We start from the raw sequence: 11,357 nt of genomic DNA, 5'->3' as shown, positions 1-11,357 counted from the left end.
ACATGTATCATCGCCTGATCGTGTTCATTTAATTGTGTGAAACCAAAATAATATTAATCGAGATTAATATTCAATTAATTGTGCAGCCCTACTCCAGACAAGGTCGTCAGCGAAACTACTTCCTCCTGAAATCATCAGATCACATCACAAGCACACAAATATACAAATTTGTACACTTGTTTCTTTAATTGTATTTATTGTTACTAGTTGCTCTGCAGGGAATGCAGACGCTTGGTGTTGACACCATGAAAATAAAACACCAAAGCGGTATGAGTAAAGAGTATGCGTCACTAAACTGAGCTGTGCCGTCTGCTGATTCACCACATCAAACCACAGCCTCTCCTGTGATCTTTAATTCAGGAGGAACCGGAGGGGGAACTGCGAGAACGTCTTCCCGTTAGCTGTCGGTGGGGAACAGAGACACCATTCACACACTAGTTCTTGTTACCATATGGTGAGCGTTGAGGTGGGAAGGAAGGCCATTAGCCTCTGTGTTTACGTGTCTGTGCTTTTGCTTTTATTTCCCAGGTCAGAGGTCAGAGGTGCCACATCTGCCCGAGTTATGAGGCCGAACGTCGAGTTCGGCTGAACAAGCGGTCGGTTGTCTGGCATCTTGTAAGAGGACATGTTAACATGAATGCAGAGACATTTACCAACGTCAACACACCGCTTTGAGTAAACAGCCGGCCGGCGGGGAGAGACACCTTGTGACCGAATGTTACGAAAAAGGAGAGCTTGTGATGCGACGGTTCGAGAGCCAGCAGGCCAGATCTGAAAATCACAACCGCCCCGGAGCCCAGACTGTTACGGAGCAGTCTGAAGACCTGAGGGGTCACAGCTAAAAGACCTCTTATTCTGGAAACTCACACTATTATTTAAGTTTAAGCCTGCTGAGGGATGACAATGTTATTAGACTTGAAATGAAATGATTCACGGGTAGAATCAGCTGTTTTATGTTCCCCATGAAGGCCACTGTGTTCGGGCTGTTTTAGTTCAGCCTTCAGGGCTGTTTGACCCAAAAACAGAAATATAATACATGTTTCTAGGAAGGTCAGGAGGCTCTGTTACCGTTATATTACCCAATAAATACAGAGAAAATCATACAGAAGCCCCTTTGATCATATTTAACCGCCTGAGACCCGCGGGATCGCACCGAACTTTACTGTCTGTTTTTAAAGGCTGCAGCAGGTTCAGTTTCACAGCGAGAGTGAAGCTACAGATATCATATGAAACTATAAAACCTGAGGAATCCAAAGCTAAATAACGCTCCAAAGTTAGGCTAAATTTTGGCTACATTTTCATGTGACTGAAAATGGGTTCTATGGGTACCCACGAGTCTCCCCTTTACAGACATGCCCACTTTATGATAATCACATGCAGTATAAATGTGTTATTTTTCCTATTCTAAAATGGTGTGTTTGAATATTTCTGCATCCTGGGGTCCCTAAACAGTCTTGAATCACATAAATTGGGTCTCACTGTAAAGCTGAGACTCTTGTGGATCCAATGAGCCCAACTGTATTCATGTGTGATGATGTTAGTCCCCATAGGAGACATTTCATTGACCTCACGGTATAAAATGACCTGTGGTGACCTCTAGGTTAATCACAGCCTCATGAAACTTCACAGCCACAAACTAGAGACCTAGAGCATTCAGAGGATGGATGGATCAGACTAGAGAGCTAGAGCATTCAGAGGATGGATGGATCAGACTAGAGACCTAGAGCATTCAGAGGATGGATGGATCAAACTAGAGACCTAGAGCATTCAGAGGATGGATGGATCAGACTAGAGACCTAGAGCATTCAGAGGAAGGATGGATCAGACTAGAGACCTAGAGCATTCAGAGGATGGATGGATCAAACTAGAGACCTAGAGCATTCAGAGGATGGATGGATCAAACTAGAGACCTAGAGCATTCAGAGGATGGATGGATCAAACTAGAGACCTAGAGCATTCAGAGGATGGATGGATCAGACTAGAGACCTAGAGCATTCAGAGGATGGATGGATCAGACTAGAGACCTAGAGCATTCAGAGGATGGATGGATCAGACTAGAGACCTAGAGCATTCAGAGGATGGATGGATCAAACTAGAGACCTAGAGCATTCAGAGGATGGATGGATCAGACTAGAGACCTAGAGCATTCAGAGGATGGATGGATCAGACTAGAGACCTAGAGCATTCAGAGGATGGATGGATCAAACTAGAGACCTAGAGCATTCAGAGGATGGATGGATCAGACTAGAGACCTAGAGCATTCAGAGGATGGATGGATCAAACTAGAGAGCTAGAGCATTCAGAGGATGGATGGATCAGACTAGAGACCTAGAGCATTCAGAGGATGGATGGATCAGACTAGAGACCTAGAGCATTCAGAGGATGGATGGATCAAACTAGAGACCTAGAGCATTCAGAGGATGGAGATCTTTACATTTAGATCACGGATTGTTCCTTTAAAGAAAAATGTCTCCTGCAGTGTGAAATCACCGGGGACGGCTGTGTGAACGTTGGTCGCTTCTATTGTGCACTACTCAGGAGCTTCATATATAATTCATGCACTCATACATCATTCATATGTGCATAAATTCATTTTTATTTTCCAGAGAAACGCTCTGACCGGCGAGCGGTCCCGGTCCAAATTGAATTAACCTCGGACATATGGTTCATTAGGGGACGGCCTGCCTGGTGCCACCAGCTATTAGCTTTGAAGATAAGATAAGATATTCCTTTATTAGTCCCACGGTGGGGAAATTTGCAATTTACAGCGTGAGTCTGCCGTCGCGGCGTCCTCGCGGTCAACAGACACCCACGCACAGCACGCCATTACAGGAGGCTGCAGCCTGTTAGTGTCAGAGTTCAGAGAAAAGACGTCACACTGACGGATGATGATGTTTTATAAACATCTCATAATCTTTCTGTTTAAATCCTGAAGCGTTACAGAAGCTCCACACGTGACCAGACGCTGCTACGGCTGAGATTTATCCGTACACAGGTGTTCACATTTTCTTGGGTTTGGGTAAATGTTTGCACAATGGTTGCATTTGGATATTTTTAGGGCTGTCAATTAATGAAAACATTGAATCGCAATTAACCGCATGATTGTCCATACTGTAGTTAAATCAATAAATTAATCACACATTTTTTATCTGTTCTAAATGCACCTTAAAGTGAGATTTGTTAAGTATTTAATACTCTTATCAACATGGGAGTGGACAAATAGGCTGCTCTATGCAAATGTATGTATATATTTATGATTGTAAATCATTAACAACACAAAACAATGACAGATATTGTCCAGAAACCCTCACAGGTACTGCATTTAGCATAAAACAATATGCTCCAATCATAACATGTCAAACTGCAGCCCAACAGGCAACAACAGCTGTCAGTGTGTCAGTGTGCTGACTTGACTATGACTTGCCCCAAACTGCATGTGATCATCATAAAGTGGGCATGTCTGTAAAGGGGAGACTCGTGGGTACCCATAGAACCCATTTACATTCACATATCTGGAGGTCAGAGGTCAAGGGACCACTTTGAAAATGGACATGACAGTTTTTCCTCGCAAAAATTTAGCGCAAGTTTGGAGCGTTATTTAACCTCCTTCACGACGAGCTTTAAAACTGAACCGCTACAACTTCAAAATCGCAAGTTGCGTTAATGTGTTAAAGAAATTAGTGGCGTTACAACGAATTTGTGTTAAGGCGTTATTATCGCATTAACTTTGACAGACCGAACAACTGAACTTATTCTCTTCTATTAGCCTGATAATTAGACTTAAATGCCTTTTTATTTTTCGCTTCATAATTCAGCAATATTTAAATATCACTAATGCAACAAATGTCAAAAATATATTTATGCTCTCCTAATTTTTCTAAAAGCTTATTGTTGTATACTCCTGTGTGAATGAAATACTTGACAAATGAAAAGTACTGAGTGTTTTTCTCATTTAAGAACTTTAGTGCCAAATGAACATAAGAGTTTCAAATGAAATTATAGAGTGAAAAAATTAATAAATACTTCCAACTATATGCTGACAATGTTTACATGCATGCACACAAATACAGAGAAATCAGATTAAGACAATAGTTTAACTAAGTTTGATCAGATTTTTCTGAGAAATTTGAGTTAGTTTGAGCTTGTTATTATCAATTTAGACGACGTAATTGTGTATCCCGATATCTCAATTCCATTGAAAGACGATACATTATCATACTGAATTATTGCCCAGCTTTATGTGGCATGCGTAGTAACCATTCAGCTACCAATTGAGAAATTGACAACCAAAGGACAAGAATTGGTTGCCAATGGCAACCTGGCAACCCGTACAGTCGAGCCCCGCTGCTCTCTAGTTTCTGACGTCTTCTTTAATCCCCGTTATCGTTTCTTTCAGCCTGTTATTTCTGTTTAAACAAACAAACAAACAGGAATGAGTCAGATCCCGTCAGTGCACACTGAGGTCATCGCTGATCTTTAACACTACCAGTAAACCAATCATCTCCGGTCTTCCTGGAAGTTTCATAACACCTTTATCAGGCAGTTTTAATCGCTGTGAGACCGAATTTCATCCTTTAAAAAGCTTAAAAATGATAAGAACTGTTGACAGATCTGATTTGTTTGCCAATTAGACACCAGAACCAAAAACAAATGCATCTCTTACCCTCTTGTATGATTTAAAAAAAATAATTATTTACAAACATTTAAGTCTCAATATGTTTTAAAACATGAGCATTATTATGAGATGTCTACCTGGTTGACTGAGAGTGAATCTAAATAAACGAGTGGGTTGATCCTGTTGAGAGCGTGACCATGACTTTCCTCACCTACATCAACTCCTCATCACCATCAGCTGCAGTCAGTTCACCGAGGCTTAGTGACCGTAAAGACTCTGCCAGCACATTAGTGATGCTCTCTAACAGAGTACAACACTGTAATCATCACACACGCACGCACGCACGCACGCACACACACACACGCTGAAACCAGTTATCACCAGTAACTGTTTCATTTCTCCTTCAGTTACTTAAAGCTGGAATCAGACTTCAGTCACATCTCTGCCAGAGAAAGTTCAATTTACATGTAATTAGAACGAACCCTCAGAGGAGACGTTCACATGTAAGAAAATTAGGTCTGTCAAAGTTAACGCGATAATAATAATGCGTTCATGCAAATTCATTTCAACGCCTCTAATTTCTTTAACGCATTAACTCAACTTGCAGGCTCAGTTTTAAAGCTAGAGTGAAGATAGGTAGGTCATATGAAACTAGAAAACCTAAAGAATCCATCGGTACCAACCACGTCATACTAGCTTGTCATCAAGGAAGGCCATTTCCAAAGGGGTCCCTTGACCTCTGACCTCCAGATCAGTGAATGTAAATGGGTTCTATGAGTACCCACGAGTCTCCCCTTTACAGACATGCCCACTTTATGATAATCACATGCAGTTTGGGTCAAGTCATAGTCAAGTCAGCACACTGACACACTGACAGCTGTTGTTGCCTGTTGGGCTGCAGTTTGACATGTTATGATCTGAGCATATTGTTTTATACTAAATGCAGTACCTGTGAGGGTTTCTGGACAATATCTGTCATTGTTTTGTGTTGTTAATTGATTTACAATAATAAATATATACATACTAGGGCTGTCAATTGATTAAAATATTTAATCCTGATCAATCGCATGATTGTCCGTAGTTAATCGCAATTAATCTCAAATGAATTGCACATTTTTATCTGTTCAAATTGCACCTTAACGGGAGATTTGTCAAGTATTTATTACTGAAATACTAATATACCGTATGTATATTTTTACCTTCGCCAAAGCCAAAGGCCTTGAAGGAGGATTCACCGGCATTGGTTTGTTTGTCTCTCTGTCTTTTTTAGAGTTTTTCTTCACATTTTTCGGACATTTTTTTTACATTTTTAATACTTTTTTTGGAACATTTTTTTCACTTTTTTTAAACATTTTTCAAACATTTTTTTTTTTTTTTTTACATTTTTCAGATATTTTTCAGGCATTTTAATTTTTTTATTTTCGGACAGTTTTTGGGATATTTTTTTAACATTTTCATTTTTTTCGACTTTTTTTTAACATTTTTCATTTTCTTCGACATTTTTCAAACTTTTTTTTTTACATTTTTTAAACTTTTTTGGGGTATCTTCTGATATATTTTTCGGACATTTTTTTTTTTACATTTTTCAGACTTTTTGTCGGGACATTTTTTGGACATTTTTTGGACATTTTTCAGACTTTTTTCAGAAAAACTGACATCGACATTTTTCAAAGATAGTGGCATCATATGAAACTTGTCCGGTAGGAGGTTAAATAACACTCCAAACTTACAAAAAAAATTTTGACTTTTTTTCGGACATTTGTTGGACATTTTTAAAAAATACAAAAAATTGTGATTAATTTGAGATTAATGGTGATTAAATATTTTAATCGACTGACAGCCCTACTAAAAATATCAAGGTATTATTTATAAGCCATGTCGACCTGCCCTACTTGTTACCCCCCTACTTCCAGGACCCTTGCTCAGACCTTACCCATCTTTAAACTACGACTACTTCATGACTACATCTTGTAGAGGTTGTGATGCTATCATGGTGACAAAATCTGAAATATAAACACCCTCCTCTGTGGTGTCCTCTGTGGTGTCCTCTGTGGACACACACAGACTCACAAGGTGAAAACAATACTGGCTGGTAAACATATCAAATATATCTGTATACTTCTGAGGTTGGGGTTTGATTCCCTGTGAGTCACTTTATGTGAAAGAAAACGAATACACTGAGTTAGTTCTCCAACACAAGAGGCCCAGTGTGGCTGTAAGCTGCTCACCCACCCGTCATAATAACTCCACATTATCATAATTACATTCCATTGTTTAAATGGAGGGCTGCAGATTAGATGACTCCCTGCAGGTTAAACACACTTCTCCAAACAGGCATTCCAGCTAATGGCTCCCTGGAAAGATTCCCATGTTGCAATCAGATGAATTCACATGCTTACAACGCTCCCAAACACACACACACACACACACACACACACACACACACGGCTGGCAGACGGGCGCTAATTTTAGCTTTTAATTAAATCCACCGCTTCTTGAATTCATCTCAGGGTTGTGATTAAGGACGGTGCTGTATGTGCCGTGCTAATGGGAGCGGGGAAAAGAAGTGGCGCTGGGTTTGTTCGGCGGCGCTTCACGGCTTAGCGCGCTGACAGATAGCAGATCAGGAACACCTCAGCCATTTCCCCCCCACATGAGTGATTTTCTCAATTAGCATGGCTGAAGTGTGCAGCGAGGGGAGGGGGAGTTGTGTGTGCATACATTCAGAGTGTGTTTTTGTGAGGTGTGTGTGCATACATTCAGAGTGTGTTTTTGTGAGGTGTGTGTGTGTACATTCAGAGTGTGTTTTTGTGAAGTGTGTGTGCGTACATTCAGAGTGTGTTTTTGTGAAGTGTGTGTGCGTACATTCAGAGTGTGTTTTTGTGAAGTGTGTGTGCGTACATTCAGAGTGTGTTTTTGTGAAGTGTGTGTGCGTACGTTCAGAGTGTGTTTTTGTGAAGTGTGTGTGTGTACATTCAGAGTGTGTTTTTGTGAAGTGTGTGCATACATTCAGAGTGTGTTTTTGTGAGGTGTGTGTGCGTACATTCAGAGTGTGTTTTTGTGAGGTGTGTGTGCGTACATTCAGAGTGTGTTTTTGTGAAGTGTGTGTGCGTACATTCAGAGTGTGTTTTTGTGAGGTGTGTGTGCGTACATTCAGAGTGTGTTTTTGTGAGGTGTGTGTGCGTACATTCAGAGTGTGTTTTTGTGAGGTGTGTGTGCGTACATTCAGAGTGTGTTTTTGTGAAGTGTGTGTGCGTACATTCAGAGTGTGTTTTTGTGAAGTGTGTGTGCGTACATTCAGAGTGTGTTTTTGTGAGGTGTGTGTGTGTACATTCAGAGTGTGTTTTTGTGAAGTGTGTGTGCGTACATTCAGAGTGTGTTTTTGTGAAGTGTGTGTGCGTACATTCAGAGTGTGTTTTTGTGAAGTGTGTGTGCGTACGTTCAGAGTGTGTTTTTGTGAAGTGTGTGTGTGTACATTCAGAGTGTGTTTTTGTGAAGTGTGTGCATACATTCAGAGTGTGTTTTTGTGAGGTGTGTGTGCGTACATTCAGAGTGTGTTTTTGTGAGGTGTGTGTGCGTACATTCAGAGTGTGTTTTTGTGAAGTGTGTGTGCGTACATTCAGAGTGTGTTTTTGTGAGGTGTGTGTGCGTACATTCAGAGTGTGTTTTTGTGAGGTGTGTGTGCGTACATTCAGAGTGTGTTTTTGTGAGGTGTGTGTGTGTACATTCAGAGTGTGTTTTTGTGAAGTGTGTGTGCGTACATTCAGAGTGTGTTTTTGTGAAGTGTGTGTGCGTACATTCAGAGTGTGTTTTTGTGAGGTGTGTGTGTGTACATTCAGAGTGTGTTTTTGTGAAGTGTGTGTGCGTACATTCAGAGTGTGTTTTTGTGAAGTGTGTGTGCGTACATTCAGAGTGTGTTTTTGTGAAGTGTGTGTGCGTACGTTCAGAGTGTGTTTTTGTGACTTTCTTCAGCGTGCAGTCATCACGTGTGTCGGCATGTGTTCATCATACTGGATGCATGTTATGTACAGTGTGTTTGCATGCAACACTGTACATGTAAATCTCTGCACGTGGTTTTGTCTGCCAATTTGATTCAATTTCTTTTCATTTCAGAGTTTCCAACCGGATCAACAAGAGAACAATGTCATAGTTTTCACAACCTCTAATTAACACGTACAGTGGATTCACTGAGGCTCATAAATATGCTCCATTTGATGCCAGAATGATGAAAAGATTGAGATGTGATCGCTGTTATTGTCGTGTGACTGCAGGAGGGGAAAACAGAGGGAAGAAGGGATGGAAATAAAAGGGGGACTGTAATGATGGAAAGAAGGACACGGCCTCTTTAAAGGGTGTTAATGAGCAACTAGCATCTATTCATCACGGCTGCAGTGAGCACGGAGTGAAACAGGCCGAGATCAGGGAGGGAAATACACAATTAACTACTGAAGTCTAGTATATTCAGCTTTTTGTTAAATTAAAACCTTGTATATAAAGTGTGGAAGCTGCTAAAGCAACATAAAAACAGACAACAAGATGATTGAAACCTACAGACCATACTCCATTCACAAAATGCCTTTTTAAACCCTGTTTTTTTCTTGGTGTTCCTGACCAGCATAACTGTATTTAAGATGCTCTAGCAGGCTGTTTTTTAAAGCTAGAGTGAAGATACTGGTATCATATGACACTAGAGGACCTAAAGAATAAGGACGTATAGGTATGTAGAGATCTTTGCTAGGTAGATTGACAATAAGAGGGTTTCTGAGCAGTTTACTGAACAGAAAAATGAAAATTCTTGCAGAAATCTCCAAGTGTCAAAAGTTTTTTGTCACCAAATCACAGAATGGCTTTTTCTATGGTGTTCCTCAAGGTTTTGGTGTCTTAATGTGGTATTTTAGAGGGTTTATTGATTTTTTGATCAATTCTTGATAGGTAAAAAAAAATTGTTAAATTTAGCACCAAATCTGTGGAACAAATGGAATCAACCCACAAAATTGCTGTAACAACTTATGATACACAATAGAGCATGGGGATGACCATCATATACTTCTATCATAATGCCCTTATACACACAGCGCTGAGCTGCATCTCAAATTAATCTTCAGGTTTCCAGCTTTCAGATGATGTACACCACTTCTATGTGACATCTAGTCACATTATGTATATAAATATATATATATATATATATACAAAACAGTAGATGCCATAAAAACAGTTATCAAAAAACAAAAGAAAAGCCACTAAACAGCAAGAACATAAATAAAAACATCTGGTAATCATCATAATTATTATTAAAGAGCATCATTAGGCCTCTGAGCAAAACATAACCAGAATAATCAAGAAAAGGATAAATAAATATAGAAATAAAGACAGAATTAGAGAATAAATTAGACACAATACTCCTCCCATATATATAACACAATCACTTGTTTGATTTTAAAGTGGAAATAAATAAAAAGCAGACAGTCAGAGCAGCAGGACGACGACGACAACAACAACAACAACAACAACAACAACAACAACAACAACAACAGGTTTAACCAACATCACCATCCAGCAGCTTCTTACCTGTCTGTGAGCAGTCAGGTGATCTACAGGTGATCATTAATCAGCTCATTAAATCACCTTTATGAAACAGAAGCAGTTTATATAACGATATTTATCTCTTCTTCTTCTCCTCTGTTTGATAAATCCACTCAGTTTCAGTGTTTTATTGGTTTTTCTTCGTGTTTATTTCACCTTCTGTGTTTTCAGGTTTTCTTCTTCAATTAAAGAACCCGCCGTGTTGACTACGTCACACGATGACGCGCAGCTTCTTCTTTGCATTATTTTGGGGTAGATCGCAATACCAACTTTTAGCTACATACCGCCACCTACCGTACTGGAGTATGTAGCACAGGATCATTCATACATACATACATACATACATACATAAATAAATAAATAAATAAATAAGTAAATAAATAAATAAGTAAGTAAGTAAATAAATAAATAAATAAATAAGTAAATAAATAAATAAATAAATAAGCAAGCAAATAAGTAAGTAAGTAAGTAAATAAATAAATACATACATAAATAAGCAAGCAAGCAAGCAAATAAGCAAGCAAGCAAGCAAATAAGTAAGTAAGTAAGTAAGTAAGTAAGTAAGTAAGTAAATAAATAAGTAAGTAAGTAAGTAAGTAAATACATTTATAAATAAATAAATAAACTAATTAATTAATTAATTAATAAACAACTAAATAAATAAATAAAATAACATAAAATAGAATTAAATTAAATTAAATTAAATTATATTATATTAAATTAAAAACTATATTGTATTAAACAATCCGGTGTTTATTGGTGATGCACCTCTGCTCCCTGGATAACCATAATCTTTAACTAACTGGCAAACCGTAAACAGATCAGCAAAAAGGCATTAGTCAGGGTGTTTTTACTGGTTTTTAATTGTGCTATATATTATTTTTTTTAAGTTTTATTCATTAATTTGTTAAATTGCAGGGCATGTGCGAGACTGAATAAAACTTTATCTAATAGGCAATTACCTGGGCGGGACAGGTGTGGAACATGCAAATATTCTACAATAAACACTAACAATTTAGATTGAAAAAAATAAGTCTGCTTTTTTTTTTAATTCAGGGAGTTGTTACAGGTAAAAAATCCAGCATTATCAATTTTACATGAGTAAAACACAAAAGTATTAGCAGTAGCAAAAGTAAGTAAATTATAAGTGCTCATTATT

This window comes from Sebastes fasciatus, chromosome 6 (assembly GCF_043250625.1).
Source record: "Sebastes fasciatus isolate fSebFas1 chromosome 6, fSebFas1.pri, whole genome shotgun sequence".
NCBI classification, from domain to species: Eukaryota; Metazoa; Chordata; class Actinopteri; order Perciformes; family Sebastidae; genus Sebastes; species Sebastes fasciatus.
Note: the sequence above shows the minus strand (reverse complement) of the source record.